The 22,747-nt window shown below is 46.4% G+C and overlaps 1 pseudogene; it reads right to left on the reverse strand.

Annotated features, from left to right (window-relative positions):
• LOC147711226 (uncharacterized) overlaps positions 1-15,465 on the reverse strand; it is a 28,468-nt pseudogene extending 13,003 nt beyond the window's left edge.
• Between the last annotated feature and the right edge of the window lie 7,282 nt (positions 15,466-22,747).

Consider the following 22,747-nt stretch of genomic DNA (forward strand, 5'->3'; position numbering starts at 1 on the left):
CTGGTCACCCCCGCTCTCTCTCTCATGCATGGGCCATAAACTTCCCCCCATCTGCGCTGCTCTTCCCTGAGTATCACACCCTGTGCCCGCCCGACACCTCCCTTTCACCCTATTCACTACCTCACCCTCTGACACTCCTCTTCCTCTCTGTCTGATTGTCCAGGCCGGTCCCAGGCTATCACCTAGCCCTGCGGATGTAGTTTATGGCCCCAACTGTAAATAATCACCCCTGTTCAAAGGAGTTACAGTAGATCAAGGTCGCCACCTCATGAGATCCGTCACACCACACGCGTTCCTACTATCTGATAACGATCCTGTATTGTGATTGGGGAGGGGTTTCTCACTGTAAGGGTGTGTGGGACCGAGCCTGAAGCGGAAGATTCCAGGGATGCCTTTTTGTACATCAAAGTCTTCACAATTATGTTTCACATTAAAAATATATAACACTCCAACAAAGTTGTAGGATTATAACACTTTAATAACTTATAAATATATACAACGCTCCAACAAAGTAAACACGTTAAAAAAAACTTTTTAAACAACTATTTACATGACATTGCTTTAACCAGGACAAAGAAATGACACAGTGATGTAAAATTTTCTGAAAGAAATGCCAAGAACGTCCCATGTGAAAGTGAATTTTATCTGGCAATTTTTTTCTTTTCCTTCTCATGAAAAGACAGTAAATGCCAGGTTCGTTACCTGCCTCATCTGCAAAAAAAAACATCTCGAGAGGGACCGAAAAAAAATATAGCTATGGTAATCATACCATGCATCGGCACATGGAGAGGTGGCACCCTCTTAATTATTTTAAAGCACAACTTCGAGACTTGGTGGATAATCCCCGACCGGCAAAAACATCCACCAATGACTTAGCAATAAGAGAGTCAGAGGCAAGGGAAACGGTCCCAAATCTGTAAAAGAACTTTAGGCAGCTGAGATTGACTTGTGTAGCATGTGGAAAATTAATTTCATGCGGAGAGATGAGTATTACTTTAATAAATAGATCATATGTAAATCATCAATGTCCAAAACGTCCTAGAAAGTAATTTTTGTCATTTTTGAGGAAGAGAGATAACCTACAGTGGTACGGGGTAGTTTTCGTTCGTACTAGGGGGGCCAGGTGACATTCGTTCGGGGTGGCTTAGGGGCATTTAAAACAACTTCCCTGATACAGGTAGCATATAAAGTAGAGGCTAAATACCAGGATCTTTATCGATTGCTTTATGCTGTAGAAAAATGAAAAACACACAACAAACCTGGACCATTCATATTTTCAATGTTTCTGCGTACTATACTTTTTAACCCTTAACTAATTGAGCTGCTTCATTTCACCTGCTTTTTAAAAAAAAAAAAAAAATCGGAAACAGTGGCCATTTATTCGAAACTTACCAATCTACGAGTTACAACTACGTTTGCTTTTTCAAAAACCTTTAATAAAAATGTTGGTGCCCAAATACGGGCTTACAACCCCATGGGCCGGCCACGGAGCAGGCTGGAACTGTAAATGGTGGGGGGGGGGGTATTTATTTGTGGAAAACATAACAGAGAGTCAGTGGTCGTTGATTTCATAGTAAAAAGTGCGACAAGTGCAACAAAATCATATCGATAATTCATTGTGAGCAAGTACCAAAAGTGTCAACAATTCGAACCTTCAATAATAAATACAGTAATCAATGATGCATTAGAAGTTAATATCAATTCATTGTTCGAACGTGTAATCAGTACCCGTCCCATGTCAATTCATTGTTCGAACGTATAATCAATACCCATCCTGGATCAATTCATTGTCCGAACATATAATCAGTCTTATCCCATATCAATTCATGTGCTAAAAACTGCATACATATCTCATGATATCAAGGCTGAGCAATCGGGGCACAACAAGGAGTTGAGAGTTTCATTTGTACCGGCGCCATTTTGGGTGAGGTCAGGAAGGTCCAAGTATAGTCAAAATGTCTCCACCAACTCGTGGTTGGACCGGGACCTCTTTCGGCAGTCCAAAAGTTTTCGTTGAAGGGTAGCAGAGGGGACTGCCGACATGAACCATCAGTGAAAGTGGGAGGCAACAATCTCTTCTACCGGGTCATACTGGTGTCCCACCGGAACTGATCAAGTTGGTAGTCTTGCAGGATTTTGGTGATTTCAAGACTGAGGCCAGCGCCGGCATGAGCGTGCCGACGTCCCGCGGCTACGTCGTGGTCGTTCCGTGGGTGATCATGGCAGTCATTCCCCATCGGGGGTCGGGGGCCCCCGTGGCTCTTATAGAATCTTCAAAGTTGAGGAGAACGTTTCTGGACGCAGGAAACTAGAAGCGTCGTTGCACCGCAACAGTGGACGAGACCCCCGCTGGGTGAGCGGAGCATCATTGCCTCGCAATAGTGGACGAGACCTTTTGTCGGGTGAGTGCAGCGCCGCTGCATCGGAAGAGTGGAGGAACCCTTTTGTTGGGTGAGTGGAGCGTTGGGGGTGCAGCTGAGGGGCCCCCACCTGTGGGGGTGGGAGAGGCTCGTTCGTGCCGCCTCTCCCTCCTAGCGCACCCCACGCCGACACCTGGCGTTGATATCCGTGATGTCCGGACCAGGCGATAAGAGGGGGGGGGTCGGAGGCAGAGGCAAGACATCCCCCCCCGTGGCCTGCAGGGCGTCACTTCAGGCCCGAACGGGGAGCTCATATCAAGCACACGTGGGAAGCGGGTCAGCGAGCCAGTCTAGAAGAACACCCTCCGGCCTTGTTGACTGAAACTTCATGGACTCACGCCAGGAGTTCAAGGCAGCGAGCACGTCGCCAAGTGTAGGAAAACCTTTACAGTATTCAGCAAACGTGCCGACACCTGGCGTTGATATACGTGATGTCCGGACCAGGCGATAAGAGGGGGGGGGGATCGGAGGCAGAGGCAAGACATCCCCCCCCGTGGCCTGCAAGGCAGCAGAAGAAGGGAATCGGGAGACCAGTACATTTTGGGCCATCCACCCCACGGCTGATGGTGGTTAGCCGGTCCCCGCCCTGCACGTGTCGAGGCCTCATCTTCCGGATGGGCGTAACCGTGGCCCTGTTGCACTTCGGGAGTTTCCGGAATTGGGGTAGGTATCTGCTGATTTGTATCTATTTCATGTTACCGTTAATGGGCGTGGCGGGCGGTGGGACAGACATGCTTGGAGCAGTGGGGGGGTGGCGGAGCCTAGCTACCTCGTGGCTGCCGTAACGTCAAGCTTGGCTTTTTTCACCACTTCTATGTTTCTTATTTCTAGCGAAGTCAAAAACCTATCAGTGGCCTACTGATTTTGTTCGATTTCTTTCCCTTCCTTTTCAAGTGTGTTTCATGTTAAAGTTTCTGTTTATTAGGATACAGTGATTACTTCGTATTTTACATATGTCTTCTTTATTAGGGGTACTCTCCGGTTGAGCCAGATGATGTACCTCTAATAAATGGTCCGGGTGGAACTAGTTTCTCAATCAGTGGGGAGTAGATGGGCATGACAGATTACAACGGGGGACAAAGGTCCGCATTACCCACCCTTCACTACTTGCAAAGACTAGACAGAATATTTCTATTCCACGTTATTTGTAAACAGAGAATACCTCGAAAGAACTATTCCTTACTGCCTGCCTGGAGTGTTGATCCTGTTTCCTGTAGTTCTCCGGTCACTACGCCACGCCTCGCGGCCCCCGCTTCGCGGGGGCTGCTCGCAGGCAAAGACTCTTGCTGTTGTGGACCGAGTCTCCTGTCCCTCGACGTGCATCTGTGCACCAACGCGCTTCCTGACACCAGCAGCTGCTCACCAAGGTCAGAGGCGGGACTGCGAGGACCAGCGTGCCTAGCGGCGCGGATCGGCCGCAGCTGGTCCTCTTCCCGCCCCCTCCTCCCATAAAAATCTGCAGGGAGTGAGTGTGCCTTGGGTCCCTTACTGCCTGGAGTGTTGATCCTGTTTCCTGTAGTTCTCCGGCCACTACGCCACGCCTCGCGGCCCCTGCTTCGCGGGAGCCGCTCGCAGGCAAAGACTCTTGCTGTTGTGGACCGAGTCTCCTGTCCCTCGACGTGCATCTGTGCACCAACGCGCTTCCTGACACCAGCAGCTGCTCAGCAAGGTCAGAGGCGGGACTGCGAGGACCAGCGTGCCTAGCGGCGCGGATCGGCCGCAGCTGGTCCTCTTCCCGCCCCCTCCTCCCATAAAAATCTGCAGGGAGTGAGTGTGCCTTGGGTCCCTTACTGCCTGGAGTGTTGATCCTGTTTCCTTTAGTTCTCCGGCCACTACGCCACGCCTCGCGGCCCCCGCTTCGCGGGAGCCGCTCGCAGGCAAAGACTCTTGCTGTTGTGGACCGAGTCTCCTGTCCCTCGACGTGCATCTGTGCACCAACGTGCTTCCTGACACCAGCAGCTGCTCACCAAGGTCAGAGGCGGGACTGCGAGGACCAGCGTGCCTAGCGGCGCGGATCGGCCGCAGCTGGTCCTCTTCCCGCCCCCTCCTCCCATAAAAATCTGCAGGGAGTGAGTGTGCCTTGGGTCCCTTACTGCCTGGAGTGTTGATCCTGTTTCCTGTAGTTCTCCGGCCACTACGCCACGCCTTGCGGCCCCCGCTTCGCGGGAGCCGCTCGCAGGCAAAGACTCTTGCTGTTGTGGACCGAGTCTCCTGTCCCTCGACGTGCATCTGTGCACCAACGCGCTTCCTGACACCAGCAGCTGCTCACCAAGGTCAGAGGCGGGACTGCGAGGACCAGCGTGCCTAGCGGCGCGGATCGGCCGCAGCTGGTCCTCTTCCCGCCCCCTCCTCCCATAAAAATCTGCAGGGAGTGAGTGTGCCTTGGGTCCCTTACTGCCTGGAGTGTTGATCCTGTTTCCTGTAGTTCTCCGGCCACTACGCCACGCCTCGCGGCCCCCGCTTCGCGGGAGCCGCTCGCAGGCAAAGACTCTTGCTGTTGTGGACCGAGTCTCCTGTCCCTCGACGTGCATCTGTGCACCAACGCGCTTCCTGACACCAGCAGCTGCTCACCAAGGTCAGAGGCGGGACTGCGAGGACCAGCGTGCCTAGCGGCGCGGATCGGCCGCAGCTGGTCCTCTTCCCGCCCCCTTCACTTGACCTCTCCCTAGATAAGCTGTGGTAACAACGCGCACGCGGGACGCGCGCGGGGCGGTCACCGGGGCGAAGACCGGGCAAAGAGCGGGCCGTTTAAGGCCGTTCAAGGACGGCAGAGGACGGCCCTGGCCCTGAACCCTTGTATCTTCGCCCCCAATCCATCAGCAAGGCCCCTTTTTGCATCTGGCCCAGCACTATAGATGTCAACTATGCGCAATAGAACTAGAAGTTGCACCAAAAAAGCTATGGGGGTAGCACAAGTGACTGGCCCTATAGATCTTTTCATCTCTCGGGTGAATGAGACCATTGATAAAAGTATTGTATTGCTGGAAAAAAGAGTCTCCCTGGACCTCATGAACGCTAAGCGCTCTTCCCTGGGCTCTCTCGCAAACGCAAATTCACCCTCCCAACAAGCCTTGAATAATTGTTCCCTACCCCTACCCTTGACTACCACTGGCACAGTCACAGTACCGAATGCTGTCGATTTGTCAGTCACTCAATCTGACTCGGATCCGTCCTTTGTTGATCTTGAGGCTACCCCAGATCTAGAAGCCTGTCAGAGATCTGAAGAGACGGAGCCAAGCCTGGATGGGCAAACGGATAAAGTAACACCTCCTGTGCCTATTGACTCTGGGGGAAAGGTTATCATGATTCCAACAAAGGCAGCGTCCAAGACTAAGCCTAAGGAAAAACCCAAAGCTAAAACCAGGAACCATAACTTGGTATCGCCTACTCCGCACCTGGCGCCAGGTATACCCTGCTGGGTTGAAAACATGGTAACAGATCTCAAACAGGAGCTTGAGGCCACAATAGCAGCACAAATAAAGCCTTTGATCTCCAAACTTGACAGACTCACGTCGCTAATAAATTCGAAATGGCCCAATAAGATGAACGGGCCTGGGTCTGTCCAGCTACAAGGGATCAAAGAAACACTTCCCAAGCCTTCACCTTGTGTCAAGCTCCCCAAAGATGCACCTAACAAAGTAAAAATTCCATCAGTCACCAAGGATCCAGCCGTACTACACTTGTCCAATCCAGGGAATAATTCTGCTCAACCCCCACTCCTATCTACTCCAAAGGCGGTGAGTGTTATTTCGACCTTGCAACAATCAGCTGGTGGCAATAAATCTACCATCTCTCAAGCGAAAGATCTCTCAGGAAAGCCTACTAACCCTGCAGTCTCTCACTCTACAAGCAATTCCGAAGGCTCTAAGCTAAAGCAGGCACGTTATAAATCAATCAGCCTGCCACCAGAAGTCTCTCCTTTTGTGGTTGTGCTGACAGCCGTTCCCCCACTGAAGGAGGGAGTAAAAGAAACCTTTGTAGAGTTAAGAAACAAATGTGCCCAGTGGCTTCAATTACACAAACCGTTACCTAATAATATGAGTGGGGAAATTCTTACTGTGCGTAGAGGGGACTGGGTGGGCAGGAGCAAGAAAACAATACCAGGGGATGTAATTACAGTCAACTTTAGGGATATAGGGGCAGCCAGTTTCATATGTAATACACCCAACAGTGGTCCTGCCACCCAAATCAACCCACTCCCCTTGTGTTATTTCCTCCCCATGCCGCCAAGACTAAATCCCCATCGGCCTACTTTCCCAAACAACAGAGGGCCTGTGTATCCCCCGCAACATGCCACTAAACACTGGCAACAGCCATCACATTTCTCAACCTTATTCCCACACCATGCTAGTTTTCAGTGGCAACAACCTTTCCAGCACCCACCACCCCTATATCAGCCTCCTCAGCAGTGGCAGCAATCCCTTCAGCCCCCACTACCTGCTAACCACCAGTGGCAACAGCCATGGCAGGATTTGCCCCCTTCTTTTGACCCCTCATATTCACAATTCGCCCATCCAAATAGGTACTGTGTGTTAGATGAGGTAGATTGACTTAGTTCTATGGAAGGTCTAGATATAAATCCCGCTTCCACCAACAATGATATGGAGGATGTACTGCCAGCCGCATCCTTCCCTATATCCCCCGAATACCCAGCAGTGACACCACCAATACCGCTTCCCCACACACTAACTAGGGACAGTGTAGACCCACCAAATTCTAAAAATACTGTCATCCCTGATGATGATCTAACACATGGCGAGATAAAAATCCTTAGCTGGAACCTTGCGGGGATCTCTAGGAAATTAGGCCTCCCGGAGTGGAACGTCCTGGTTGACGCCCACAAGATTTGTGTATTCCAAGAGACCTGGACTACTGAGCCACTGCATCGTGTCGGGTTTGTTACATTTTTTACACCAGCTGTAAAACCTAAGGCTGGGAAGGGGCGGCCATCAGGGGGGCTCATCATCTGGGTAAGCATTTCGCTTAACTGTCGGATAACCATAAAGAAGGCAGGAAACCCAGATATCCTTGGTATCTCTCTATCGGGCCCACGTGGGGGACTACTTGTAGATCTCTACGATGTCTACGCTAGAGGATTTAAAAATGGGTGCATTTCACCAACAGTAGCGGAGCTTGAGGCCCAACTAGGGGACCAGAGCGAACCTGGCCATATCATAATAGCAGGAGATTTTAACTGCACATATGAGCCACTCCCCCTAGAAGGAATACCTGATTTAGGAGAAGAGGATAGTAGGTGGGGTATTCCCACCCTTTCTATTCCACCCATCAAGCGCTGGACTCGCAGTGCAATACAGCTCAATGCACTTACTTTAGAGTTTGGACTAAGAGCAGCAAATGGCCGCACACGTTCTGATCAGTTGGGTGCCCCAACTTTCAACAGAGTTGGCCACTCCACAAGGATTGACTATATTTTGCTGGATCGGGGGCTCTGGAGTTCGGTCATCGATATGGTTGTTATTCCTACCATAGAGAGTGATCATAACTCACTTTCCTTAACCTTAATGAATTTTTGGCCCACTGGAGCGCCGTCAGCACCATCGAGCTGCCCACAGGAGATTACTGTCTCCTCTTGTGGAAGACGCCTTAAGTAGAACAAAATCTTGTGTAATACTGATAAACTATCCACTATAGAAGAGGTAATTAAAGGCACACAAGACGAAATTGGCTCCATAGACTTAATCAAGGCAGCAGACAAGGTAACTACTATCTATGAAGCAGCCATAAAAACTATAGGGGACCTCTTTTGGGTAAAAGGGACTATAGGGAAACCCAAACCTCTAACTAAACCCAAAGGCAGGCATGACTGGTACTCTGCATCATGCAGAAAGGCCAAGTCACGTTTAATTGAGGCAGTTAAAGGGAAGTCTCCCTTATCAATTCAAACAGCTAGAAGAGAACATAAAAAGGCCTTGTGGTTAGCTAAAAGGGAGTGGGAAGATGCCTACTGGCTAACCCTTAAAGAAGCAAGTTTGAAAAAAGACTCCAAATGTTTTTGGGACACTATAAGGGCACGTAACAGACCAGATAGTGATCTCATAACCTGCAACATTTCAAGCCAGGTGTGGGAGGATCACTTCTCTAAACTCTACTCCTGTCACGACGGCCCTAACGGGAGAGGGTCTGCTATATCCTCTCCTACTATTAACTATATATTTTGCCCAAGCGACTCCGACTTCACACTTAAGGAAGTGGAATACACAATAAGTTCTATTATTCCACAAAAAGCGGCCGGACCTGATGGGATTCCCGGGGATCTGCTAAAATCCGATAGCGCCAAATGGGGTAAATTGATCCACTCCCTCCTTGTTGCCATCTGTAGGGGTGCCCCTATTCCCTCATCATGGAAGGGGGCGGAGGTGGTCCCCATTCATAAGAAAGGTTCGAGGGATGACCCATCTAACTATAGGCCGATCAGCTTGCTAGATATCAGCCAAAAAGTTGTCGGCAAAGTCCTGTTACTCAGAATCCTCAACTGGGTAGAAGAAAATAAAATCCTTACTGACTTCCAGGCGGGTTTCAGAATGGGCACTGGAACGATTGAGCAAGCATTCAGGCTCATGATGGTATATTGGAAGGTTGTGGTAATAGGCAAGGGCAGTCTTTATCTCGCATTTATCGATTTAAAGACTGCCTTTGACCTCGTACCTAGGGACCTATTCTGGAAAGTACTGGCTGACTTGGGGCTGCCACACTATCTACTATCCCTACTAGTCAGACTACACCAGGACAGCTTTGCCCAAGACAGGTGGGGCCCTGGAGGGGAGAAAACGGGCAGTATTCCGGTCGAGAGAGGAGTCCGCCAGGGATGTGTTCTGGCTCCCACCCTTTTCTCTCTCTACATCAATGGGGTGGTCGAGCATCTCTTCAAATATCCATCTGATGAGCCATCCCTGGCTGGTGAACGCATACCGACCCTCCTCTTCGCGGATGATACGCTTTTAATCTCCAAAACCCCAATGGGACTCCAGAGACTTTTGGACAATTTCCAATCATTTTGTACCGATCGAGGCCTGGTAATAAATACCAACAAAACAAAGTACCTTGTCCTCAATCCACCGAAACAACATGTGCCTTCCCCCACCCTAAACGCTGAGCTCCTGGAAAGGGTGAAAGTCTTTGACTACCTCGGGATACGCCTTTCAGACAAAATGGACTGGACGCCACACCTAGACAAAATGCTGTTGAGCCACAAAAGGAATACAGGCGCCCTTTTGAGAGAGCTACGTTCCAGTACAACAAGGTCTATAGGAACAGCCCTTGAGATCTATACAGCTAAAGGTGTCAGCTCTGCCCTCTACGGAGCGGAACTTTGGAGCTTTTCGTCCACTGACGCTCTGCAAAGATCTGAGAACAAATTTTGCAGAGAAATAATGTCCCTTCCACAAGGTACACCGACACTTCCTCTATTTATGGACCTTGGCTGTACCCAGATTGGCGAAATTGCGAAATTTCGCCCGCTACTATTATGGGCCCGTATTTGGCGGGTAGAAGAACTAAGTGGTTATGCCAGAGGCCTCAAAGAAATTATGTCATCACCAAGCTGGTATAAAATTAAATGGCTAAAAGACAAAAAAACCCTATTAATCAAGTTGGGCCAACTTGAATCATGGCTAAGTAGAACTTCACCCCCAAAGCAAACACTTAAAAAGCTCTATTGGGACTGGATTTACTCTCAAAGACATTCTAGCACATCTCTAGGCAGGCTAACAGAGGACTTCCTGATGTTCAAAGACTGTCCCAGGCGGGAACTTTATCTGGATACAATTGGAAAACCCTTTGATAGGGCCTTATATTTCAGATTTAGAACGGGAACCTTACCACTGAACACCTTCACTAAAAGATGGAAATCTTGTATAGAAAAATCTGATCTATGTCCATCGTGCCTTGCTAAACCGGAGACACTAGCGCATTTTTTGTTTCTTTGCAGCGAGTATGCTAATCCAAGGAGGGTGTGGCTGAAAAACCTATGCCGGCAGCTGGGGACTAGGAGCCATGATGTGGCAATTAGGATACTTATTTCGGACAGCTACGTACCCTATGCTTGTGCCCTGGCCAAATTTCTATCTTGGGCCTGGGCTATTCGAGCCAAAAAGCTAAAACAATCTGTTTAATTCTTTCTTAGAAAAATCTCTGGTAACTGGAAATGCTGCTACAATTGTTTATCTTTTTAACAATCTAACTGGCTACGTATAACTGAGCAAATATTTACTGAAACTATTGCTTGAACAGAGATATAGAATCTTTTTAAAATTGTACTTAATTGTAATTTTTTATACACTGATCTGCTTTTATGATAATGACTTTTATCGAAATAAAGCTTTTTGACTGACTTTTGACTGACTATTCCTTGAACAATAAATGTCCAGCCAATCAATCATTCTCTATTCTGTGACAGGGAATATCTCAAAGAGCAATAATCGATAAAAAATTAGTAGGATTATAACACTTTAATAACTTATAAATATATACATCGCAACAAAAACAGTAAACACCTTAAAACATTTTTTATTAAAACAGAAGCAAAAATGACGATTAACAGTAGTGATATCCTGGGCGGGTGATGGAACTGGGATTGTTAATGGAAAAAGATCTACAGAGAAAGGTACTGGTGAATTATACTTCTCCGGAAATTTAAAACTCACAAATGTTTTATTTGTGTAATCGTTTCAGGTCAAACGGATTGTGGGACAATGTTCAGAATGGAAGAGTCACCAAAAGGCAAAAAGTTCCGCTTGACCCCGGGAGCCGGCCGCCTATGTCGGGTGCGATCTCAGGCTACACCAGGGCAACAAGACTTGAGGAGGGGGTCGGAGCCAAGCGTCTTCTCCGAGTCCGCGCCATCACACCGCACCTCGGGGGCCTCCGTCAAGCGGTTTAGGGAGGTACCATATCACATTGTTTTCAAATGCAGTCAGGTCCACAAACGGCCCCCACTTACTTTGAGAATAGTGAAGCTGCAGCAGGTGCAAATAAGGTTTAGACAGTGTTACAAGCGCTGCTCAGAACTCTGAACTATGGCACCCAACATCCAGGACTTGTGCAAGGCAGTGACATCGAAGCAACTCAGGGACCAAAACCATGAACGAACACTCATGTATGAAAATCTTACTATTGATGCTTGACTGAGGCCAAGGAGATCAGAGTGCATGAGTCTCATGCTCGATCGATTGAGCTAGCCGGATCGGGAAACTAAAAGTATAAAATAGTTATGTAAATAGTTATTTAATAAAATGTTTTACCCTGTTACTTTGCTGGTGTGTTGTATATATTTATAATATTTGCATAGGGTTTGTCGTTATTTTGGGTGGGGTGGGTGGCGGAGCCGAGCTGTCTTGCAGCCATCATCGTGTGGAGCTCAGTTCATCTCACTAGTTTCGTATTTCTCATGAGGGGTTGTTCTTAATGTTTCTATTTTAGCTAGGTCAAAAAGAGATCCCATTAGTGGCCTACTGATTTTGCTCGATTCCTTTGGTTTTTTAAAACGATTTTTCACTATCTGCAAAGACTAAACAGAGTATTGCGACTCTGTGCTTGTTTGTAAATAGAGAATGAACCAAAGAGAACCAATTCTAAAACAGTAAATGCTTGGATAACAATCAATCAAATGGAGAGAGAAGCAGGCACGACGGATTACAATGGGGGCAAAGGCCTGCGTTAACTACCCTTCACTATCTGCAAAGAGAGAGTACTGCTAATAGAAAAGCGGGGGGGGGTGGAGGGGGGGCAGCGTTCAAAGTACATCAGCGTGCATAAACACGAAAATGTTTTTACCTATCACGTACTTGACATTTGACAGCTTTTGATATTTGCTATTACAATACCATTGAAATTCACTGAAAAAACCATAGGTTTTAGGCCATATATAGTTAGGGATTAGCATTTACAAAACCTTAATTTACTCGCACAAAACCATAGAAATTCGCATATATAGTTAGATGCAATAACTATATATCTCGCACCCGCAATCCACTGCTGATGATGTCACATATTACATCATTCATGACATGGTCAGTGACATCACTGATGACATCACTGATGACAACATCCAGTGACTGTATGTTTCTGTAAAGTTAAAATATGTCTTACATATTGAAGAATGAGTTGATGTATAAGTGTCTGGATGAAGGATTTAGTAGGTGCATGACTGACTGTATGAGAGAGTGATTAAATGCGTCTCACTGAGTGCATGGGTTAGTGACTAAATTGTCTTAATTTGTGCATCATTATATCTGTTGTTCTATGAAGTGCTGCATGTGTTAATCAGTAGCTATATGAGTAACTATATGGGTTATTGATTGGTTGCCTAAGTATTTCTATGGGAGAGTGAGTGTGTGTGTGGGGGTGGCTGGGAGGTGTGTGACTCTGTGTATACATGTGTGAACAGTTGATTCACTAGATCGATGGGTTCAAAACTGCATGTTGAAACAGCTGTATGGGTGGTTGACTGTGTACGAGTGTATTGGTGAGTGAATGGATATCTCAGTGCTACATGTCAAAGTAAGTACATATGTAAAACACAGTACATGTGAGAGTTCACATATATAAATTACTGTGTATAAGAGCCAGTGAATGTGTGAGTGGCTGAATGGATCATTGAAAACTTGTATCAGGAATTGTATAAGAGAGTAAATATGTGTTAGTATATGTTTGAATAAGTAAGGTGTGTATAACTGTATAGTTGATGAAATGGAGGTGTGATTGATTCAGTGCATGACTGACTAGGTGTGTGAGTAACTCCATGGATGAGTGACAGTCTGTGAGTGTCTGTTTACTCTGAGTGTATCTAAGGTTATATTAGAGTCTGAAGAGGTTGATCGTATGATCACATGATTGTATTGTATTGTATTTATTGCTTATTGAGCGCAGCTGTCACCCAAAGGGTATCCTGGCGCTGAGACCTAACCGTACATCTATTAAAAAGCTACATTACTCTGGGAAACAGGTAAGTTTTGAGGCTCTTTTTAAAAGTGAGCAGATCAGGGCAGCTCCTTAATGCCAGGGGGAGAGTATTCCACAGCGTGGCAGCCGCAAAACTAAAAGCGCGACCACCCATTCTCGTTCTATTAATTTTAGGGACTTTTACCAAGAACGCCGAAGAGGATCTTAAAGGTCTGGCTGCCTGGTACCAGAGAAAGAGAGTCTGAAGAGGTATTGGTCCCAGCCCATGCAGGGCCCTAAAAACAAGGCAGAGAGCCTTAAACACAATTCTCTGCTGGACTGGGAGCCAGTGCAAGTCGGCCAAGGCTGCCGATGAAGAGGCGGACCGAGGTCGAGACAAGGCCAGTTTAGCAGCCATATTCTGTATCCTTTGGAGCTTTAGGACCAGAATCTTCGGGGCACCCAGAAGTAGTGCGTTGCAGTAGTCGATCCTGCTGAGGATGGAACTGCGCACTACCTCAGCTCTGGAGCCCCGTGGAAGAAGTGGCAAGATTTTCCGTAGAGCACGGAGCAGACCCATACATGTTGCTGCCGTTTTGTTTACGGCAGCATCAAGCTGCAAATTGGGTTCGAATAGAACTCCCAGGTTGCGAGCTGACTCTGCCGCCTCCACCGTGCCCGGGATGGACACTGGCCAGAAATCTGCCGGTAGTGTACGGGGAGTTCGGTCCAAGGAGCAGTGGAGTACCTCCGTTTTTGACCCGTTGAATTGCAACGCATTGGCTCGCAGCCATGCTGCTGTGGCTGCCATACAACGGTGAAAGACGTCCCTTGAAATAGCCTCTGAACCCTCAAATGAAAAAATCAACTGAGTGTCATCGGCATAGTTGACAACAGATATGCCGAATGACTTTATCAGTACTATCAAGGGACGGAGATATATATTAAATAGGATCGGGCTAATTGCCGATCCTTGAGGGACTCCCTGTTTCACCCGCCTAGTGGCTGATCGAAAAGGTGGTAATGCCACGGCTTGTTGTCGGTTATCCAAATAGGACGTGAGCCAATCTAGGGCCAGGCCGCACACTCCCGCACTCCGAAGACGGCCAAGTAGAACTTCATGGTCCACCGTGTCGAACGCGGCCGACATGTCAAGTAGCACCAAGAATGCAGACTTGCCCTTGTCGACTCGCGCTCGCAGGTCGTCCAACACGGTGACCAAGGCCGTCTCGGTGCCGTGCGCTGGCCTAAAGCCAAACTGTGCAGCATCCAGACACAGATTTGTTTCTAGGAAGTTGGATAAGGCTCTAGTGACCCATCTTTCAAGAACTTTAATCGCAAATGGTAGTAGCGAAATTGGCCTGTAGTTAGCCGAGCAGAGAGGGTCCAGAGAAGCCTTTTTCAACAGAGGTGTTACAATAGCCAACTTCCAGCTGTCTGGGACTGACGCTGTGTTCAATGATTGACAGCAGATGGAGTGCAGCGGAGGGAAAAGCTCATCTTGAAAGGCCTTCCAGATCTTATGAGGCATTGGGTCCAGCGGTGATCCTGACGATACACTGCTTGCCAGAATAACAAATTCCTCTAAGGAGGGGGCGGGAAAGCTGGACAGCTGAGGCATACCTTCTTTGTTAAGTGCCCAATTGGAGTCCAGGTTGTCAAACGGGTCCAGAGGAGAGACTGCGGATGTTACAGATTGTTCAGGATTTTTGAGTCCAGTCAAAATAGTCCTGATTTTCTCCTCAAATGCAAGGGCCAGCGAGTCGCACAGTGCCTGCGAGGCCGGGATCGTAGACGCCGTGCAAGGCGGGTCAGACAAAGTCTTGACCAATCTAAACAGGGTCTGAGATTTGTTAGAGGTCTTCGCCAAAGTGTCTTCCAAAAACTTGGCTTTTGCGGCTCTTAACTGGGCCTTGTATTCGTGCAAGGCTGCTTTATAAGCTGCCTTATCCTGCTCCCTGTATCCTCTCCTCCATGTACGCTCCGCCTGTTTACAGCGAAGTTTAGAGTGCCCCAATTCTTCGCTGAACCAGGCGTTTAGGCCCCTGGGCCTATCTTTTACCTTACGTAAGGGGGCCAGGTCATCAAGAGATGATACAATATGCCGGCAGAGAGAAGCATAGCTCTTGTCCACATTCTCCTCCATCTGAAAGGTTCCCGGTAGGAGTGTAGGTCGAATCGGTTCCCTAAGGAGACGACTCCATTGCCGATTCAACTTCCTGCTGGTCGGTTTATTGGGTCTCCATGGGGCAGGCATAAGAAGGGACAAAACAATCAAGGAATGATCGGTCCAACCCTGAGCCTCGACCTTATCTACCACAGTGATGTTGTCAGTGATGTCATTTGAGTTGTCATCAGTGATGTCATTTGAGTTGTCATCAATGATGTCATCAGTGATGTCACTGACCATGTCATGAATGATGTAATATGTGACATCATCAGCAGTGGATTGTGGGTGCGCGATATATAGTTATTGCATCTAACTATATATGCGAATTTCTATAGTTTTGTGCGAGTAAATTAAGGTTTTGTAAATGCTAATCCCTAACTATATATGGCCTAAAACCTATGGTTTTTTCAGTGAATATATATATATATATATATATATATATATTCACTGAAAAAACCATAGGTTTCACACCAGTTATAGTTAGGAATTAGCACTTAAAAACCTATTAAATTCACTGAAAAAACCATAGGGTTCACAACAGTTATAGTTACCTGGAAATTTTACTGACATAAAACCATTGAAATTCCCACGTTATAGTTAGTTGGACTCACTATAACTTGCGCGCCTGCAATGCACTGCTGATTATGTCACATATTACATCACTCATGACATGGTCAGTGACATCACTCATGACATCACTGATGACACCATCCAGTGAATGTGTGTCTTTCTGAAAAATAAATATGTTTTATATATTTATATGTAAAGGTCGATGGAAGAATAAATGTTTAAATAAGTGTTTAAATGGATGTTTTAAAAAAAAATTGATTGATTAACTGGCTTAAGTGTATCTTAGTGAATACATATATTAGCGAGTAATGTTTAAATATTTAAATGTTTGTATCAGTGTTTCACTTTGTGTATAAGTGGCTGCATGGGTTGGTGAGTAGCTACATGTGTGTGTATATGGGTTATTAGATGTTTTTTTAGTATCAGTATGAGTGTCTGTATGGTTTGGTGGGGGTATTACTTAGCACATAGATGCATCAATGACTGACTCACTGTTTGTATGTGTTTTGAAGACAGCTTATGTGCAGGACTGTATGGGTGGATGAGTGTGTATATGTGTGTGTTAGTGAGTGAATGACTGTCTCACTAGTGTCTTTATCAGTAACTACATATGTTTTAATCTAGTATATGGAGTATTGATGCATATAAGTGAGTAAATGTGAGAGTGAGAAATTGTAAGAGTTCCTGTTTAAATAAGTATGTGTTTCTATAAGTGATTGTTTAAGAGAGTAAGTATGTGTAAGTTTCCTTAGAAGTAAGGTGGTAGTGTGTGTATAGCTGTATATGCAAATAAATGGATGTTCAATAGTTTATTTGTATGTGTGAGTATGTGTGTGAGTAACTTTTGGATGACTGTCGGCGTGTAACAGGATGTATAGGTGTATCACTACATATGATGAGTGAGTATATGTATGAGTGGCTATATAGAACTGTTGGTGAATGAGTGGATGTGTATATAGATGGCGGAATTACTGAATTGGTTGTTGTAACTGGTATGAGTATCTCCATGTTTTTGATAATGTTAGTTTCTATTTTTGCAATATGTGTTTCAAGGGTTACATTACACTGAAAGGAGGTCTGTCACTCTGTCACAAGGATGGTGTCATCAGTGATGCCATGAGTGATGTCACTGACCATGTCATGAGTGATGTAATATGTGACATCATCAGTAACCCTGGGCGTAGTTCGCGGAGTCGGGCTCCGCGGAGCTACGCGAAGACGTAGTTGCACTCCGCGAACTACGCGTAGCTCCGCAGCCATGCGGAGTTGCTTGCTGGGCCCGTTCGCGCGCCGTTTTACGTCTTCGGGAGCGTGGTGCGCGTGTTCGGGGCGTTGCCTGCATGCTCGGGATGGCTAGCGCGCTAAATTACCCCAGAGGTTTGTCCCGCCTGCTTGCGTTCCCTTATTTCCTGTTCCGGGTCACAATTAACGTGGTCGCGTTGTGCAAGACATGTTCGGGAACTCATCTTCTCGTTCGCACTACAAAAGTGCGTGATCGCGCTAAATATCGCGCGAACCTACTCATGCGGTCGCGATGGGCGCAGCCATCTTGGATCACACACTCTGGCTATGGTTTTGGGCCTACTTTTGCATCTTGTTGAAATCTCTTTAATCCTTGTCTTTTTACCCACTTTTTCAAACTTTCTTTAGTTATTACCTATTTCTCTCTGTGCCTAGGTTTATATTTTTCATTTTATTTCTACTTTTACAACTTTTCTATTGCTTTATTTTAATTCCTTCTTTTACCTTGCTTCTTCTTTCCCCTACCTTTTTGTCTTGAACTTTTCTTCTCCCCTCCACCCAGAACCATGGTCAAGGGCGCCAGCAGCAGTGGCGGCTCAAAGGGCAAGGCGCCAGTGCCCCAAAAAACCCGGCTGCCTTGCGGCAGAATGCGCCCCCTAGGGGCGAGGCCCCGCCAACTTTTTGGGGAGGAGGAGGTGGCTGCCCTGGTGTTTTTTATCCAGCGCTACCTCCCCTTGATGTTGGCAGCAGGTGGCAGGCCCGGCTCCGGCTACCACCATATTGAGGAGCGTCTCCGGCGGTGGGTGAAGGTGCGCCGGGCAGTCTTCCGCTGCTCCGGTATCCGGCGTACCCACCATCAGCTGACCCACCATTGGGCAGACATTTTGGACCGGGAGCAGGACCTGTTGGACCTGCTTGGCGTCGAGGTCGTGGGTCTTGGTGAGTGGCTACCCAAAAAAAAAAAGTGTGTGTATAATATATATCTCTATAGTAGTATAAGTATTGTTATTGTATCTTTGTAAATCTTGGCTGAATAAGTAACGCGATGACTGGTGCTCCTAGTTACATTTCCGATGTATTCCGTTATTATATCTACTGTAATTGTATGACACTGGTCTGTGCTGCGCTTCTTCATCTTCACTGACTCTTGCGTGTTCAATTTGGCGCTAGCTTTTGCTGTTTATTGGTGTGAGATTTTCTTTATTGTAGAGAACTGAAGTTAGTTAATGCTATTAATATAGTCTTGTCCTTCCTTTGTCCGTCAGTGAAATAGCCGTTAATGGATAATTGTACGTGTTTGCAATGCATATTGTATCATTTTTTTTCACGGCCTTCTCTTCTGCATGAATCCTCCTCTGGCAATGAATGCAAAAGTTACTTTGTTCTTCTTACCTCAGCCAGGGCCGGATTTAGGCATGTTCAAGCTGTGCAACTGCACAGGGCCACCAAACGCCAGGGGCCACCCCACCAATATATATCCTTAATTTAATAATCCTCAGAGGATGGATACATATTTGCGTGGCGGCCCCTGGCAGGGATTTGGTGCCTCCGGCTCTGTTCCACTTCCAAACACCCTGACTCCCCCCTCTTCAATGGCCTCCGTGCTCCGCCCCGACCTCCTCTTCCGGGCCCCCCACCTACGCTCCCTGGCCAGGAGTCCAGGACCACCATGAGCCTAGAGCCGCCCCTGCCTCAGCCCTCCATAGAACTGATGTAGTTTGTTTATTGAGTGGGTAGGGCAGCAGTAGCATTCAGTCAGTAGCAAAACAAAATATGATGCCATGAACGTACAATTTCGTGTTAGTATGCACAAAGTTAAGCATGTCTCCTCCTTGTGATCTATGCATTTTGCTGGCAAAAAATGAAAAAGAAATGGCTACTTACAGATAATTGATTGATTACCCCATTCTTGAATCGGTGGTGTTGTTCAGGTCTTACTGCCTCTGTGTTACTTAGTAATCTGCAATCAGAATGTTTATGGAACATTTGATTTGTTTTCTCCAAGTATATATACACTAGTCAGTGAATCATGCAAGGCAGTAGTCATTTGGTAGACCAATGTTTGTTTCTTTTAATGTTGTAGCAGTGGTTTTTGAAATGCTGTCTATGTTTCACAGCACTCAATGTTTTCCTCTTTCTTTATTATTATTTCTTGCATGAACCACAGAACCCAGGGGCAAGCAGAAGACTGGGACCGAGTCGGCGGGTGAACGCGAAGAACCACAGGCACAGAGCTCCTCTACTGAGGATCCTGCTGCTGTCCCCAGTAAGTCCAACAGTGTTTTCTTTTGGAACAATGATATTTCCCTAACTTTCTAACAGAGCTTTTTTTCCAACCGATTAATGACATTTCACCTAACTAAATTTTGACAAATGCTTGTTTGGTTTTATGTTTTCAAAATTTTGGGTATTACTATCTGTCCCTGCCTTTCTGTTCCTTGAAAGAGCCTCTCCTATGACTCTCTGTGCTACTACTAGACTGTCTGTAGGTAAGCTTGCCCTGTTGCCCACTCTTTAGTTAAGGTATTAATCTTTTCAAAAAATCTGTGATAGAATAGCGGAAGGCACAGGGTCCACTCCTGTCTTATGCTTTTTCCTCTGTAATGTCTCTTCTTTGCCAATTGACACCAACCAAGTATGCATCCAGATGTTGGTCTACTATTTTGTAAGCGTTAGTAATGAACACCACTACTACTCTTGCGGGTATTCTTCTATGCAGTCACATACATAACTATGTATGCACCACAAAATTGGATGTTGTTGGTGATAGGCAGGTTGGACCTTACTTACTTACAGTCTTACACCTCAGTCACAGAACTCAGAGGAACCCACAATTCAATGAACGACAACCTATATGGGCTCAGTCATTGGTCAATTATTCAATTACCCCTTTCCAGAACCCCAATATGAAGATGCCAAATGCTTTTATTACACAATCCATAACCTAAGTAACCCCCTTTTGCTCACTCTCTCGTGTAAGTCTACAAGACAACAGACACTGAAAATATACTTCCGAGTCAATGTGGTACTTCAAAACCTTTATTTTGTTAGAAGTAACTAAGTAAGTAACATCAATGTTTTTAAGTTGTTCCGTGAAATACGTCAAGGCCAGGGCCACCAGAAAAAATCCAGAGTTAAAAAAGGCTGAATAAAAAGTAATCTACATTTGTACAGCTACCAGTGCACGATAGGGAAATGTGGGAAATGTCGGAGACCCCTCACCATTGAACGTATACTGGTTGCATATGCCTCTTTTTGGTAAGCTCTGGAAATCTTTGCTTCGTAGAAGGAAATCTTCTCATCTGCCGAAAGATAATGACAAAAGTGGTGCACGTTAGACAGTATGAAAACATTACATACATTTATTCAACTTTTTAGCTGTCATGCTAAAAAAAAGGTGTAACCTGAGGCTGTAAGCAAACTCGATTCCACAATCCACATTCAAAAAGTAAATACGGGCCTTTCTATTTTCCAAACTCTTCAGGTGTATGCTTTGAACTATCATGTGGCCTCAAAGGCGTCTTCTCGTACTGCGCAACAAGCTGTGAGGTAGCATGCGCAAAACTGTAGACATGTCATTGATGTACAAACTGGTTAGGTTACATGGTTCAGTCTAACTTTCCAAGGACTAGAGTAGCAGTATAGATGAGATGAGCTTGGGTACCATACCATACCAAATAAATGCTAATATGTGTAGTGTGTTACTTACTCTGCTGTACTAGGCAATGTGGACTACTACTGATTACGTTGTACTTAACTGTTTTGCAGAACTCCATTCTTGGTGAACAAGTACAATGGGGGCTGTGCATCCATCTAAAAAGGTGTACTTAATTACTTATTTTTATTTGTGCAGAACCAGTACCATCCACCAGTGCCGACGGGGGCAGCGGCGCTGCGACGGCATCAGCAGAGGCGATCCCGGAGGGGAATGGAGGACCAGAGGCACCTACAGCAGCACCGGCAGCAGCGGGGGAGGAGCCAACAACGGTGGGCGATGGTAAGTTACATTCAATAGTGATCCGCATTACTTGGTGGGTGGGGAAAACTTCCTCACTGTACTCTGATATTTATAATGAACTTGAAGTTCTACTGGACAATATATGACGCCACCTTTGTCATTACCAAGCTTAGCAAAAGCATTACCACCGGCGAGAATTGATAAAATAAGTTATACAGGCCTCTTCTATGTGACTACAACTCAGCTGTGAAAGGTTGGTGGCAGACTAAAAAAGTCTTATCCACAACATTACATGACCGCGATGGATTAACAGGAGATTGATTTTAAGTATGATGAAAGGAGCAAGGAAAAAGCACCAATCATATAATATAGAAGGATACTTTGGAATCAGCAATGCAGGTGTTTGAGAGCAGTTGGATGCGTGGGTTGTTGTGGAAGCATAGAAAGGGGAAAACACAGCTGCCTGCGTGGGTGGGAGACACATCCAATATCGGTGGTTAGTGGATAGTGGATACTAGTGTCGGCAGCGGTGTTTTGGTTAAACCCAAAGGCAAGGGAAGGAGGGGACGACTGGATGCATTCCGGGTCGTTGCTGGCGAAACACAAACCACCTAACGTTTGTTGCGCGATATAAAGAATGATAGTCTCTAGAGTAGACATTTACTAGTACTAGCTGGCCACTGTTAATTAATGTTAGTTTGAGACTGTCACTTTTCCCGGAAGCACAGAGTATATGATATAAAAAAACGAGATATGAAAAAGACAGGTGTTCGTATGTGACCGTTGAAGTACACCCATGCTATGTTACTAGGGCAGGCATAATGCTGTGCCAAAAAGTCAGACAAATGAAGTATATAAGGCGTAGAATGTTCAAGATAGATAAAACAACATTTTTGGTACTCAGCTTGCTTGCTATTGCTACTGTACTGTGCCGCCCACTATGTGTTGGATACATTTTGTGTTCTTGATTTGCTGGGATTTTTGATTACAACAATTCTGTCTCTTTCTTTATAGTTACTCCTTCTAAACCAACGAGGAAGGAGCTGTTAGTCCGGGCCCGTCAGCGGAAACTGCAGGCCATCGTTGAGGCCTACCGCCGGCTGGTGGCTCAGGCCGAGGAGGAGGAGGCGGCGGCAGCAGCTGCTGCCTCTTCCAATGCCCCGGCCCCAAAGCCTGCAGGAGTACGTCGGCGTGGTCAGGCAGCCGCCCGCCGCCAGATTTTCCCCGCATCGTCCACCCCCCCACAACAACATGGCTGCCAATGTAGGTGCCGCCAGTTCCAGAGAAAAATTCTCCTCCGGGTAGCCAGGCTGGAGGCTCAAAGTAGTCAGACAAAAAGACAAATAGAGGAGCGTGTAAAGATCCTGGTGGATCAACACTTAAAAGCCCACCGGCTATGAGATGGACCCTGTTTGCCCCTTTTTCAATCCTTTTGTTGGTGGGTGGGAATTGGGTGTTGGGTTTTTACTTTTTTTTTACATTACATTG

The sequence above is a fragment of the Lissotriton vulgaris genome, chromosome 5 (genome assembly GCF_964263255.1).
Source record: "Lissotriton vulgaris chromosome 5, aLisVul1.2, whole genome shotgun sequence".
Lineage (NCBI taxonomy): Eukaryota > Metazoa > Chordata > Amphibia > Caudata > Salamandridae > Lissotriton > Lissotriton vulgaris.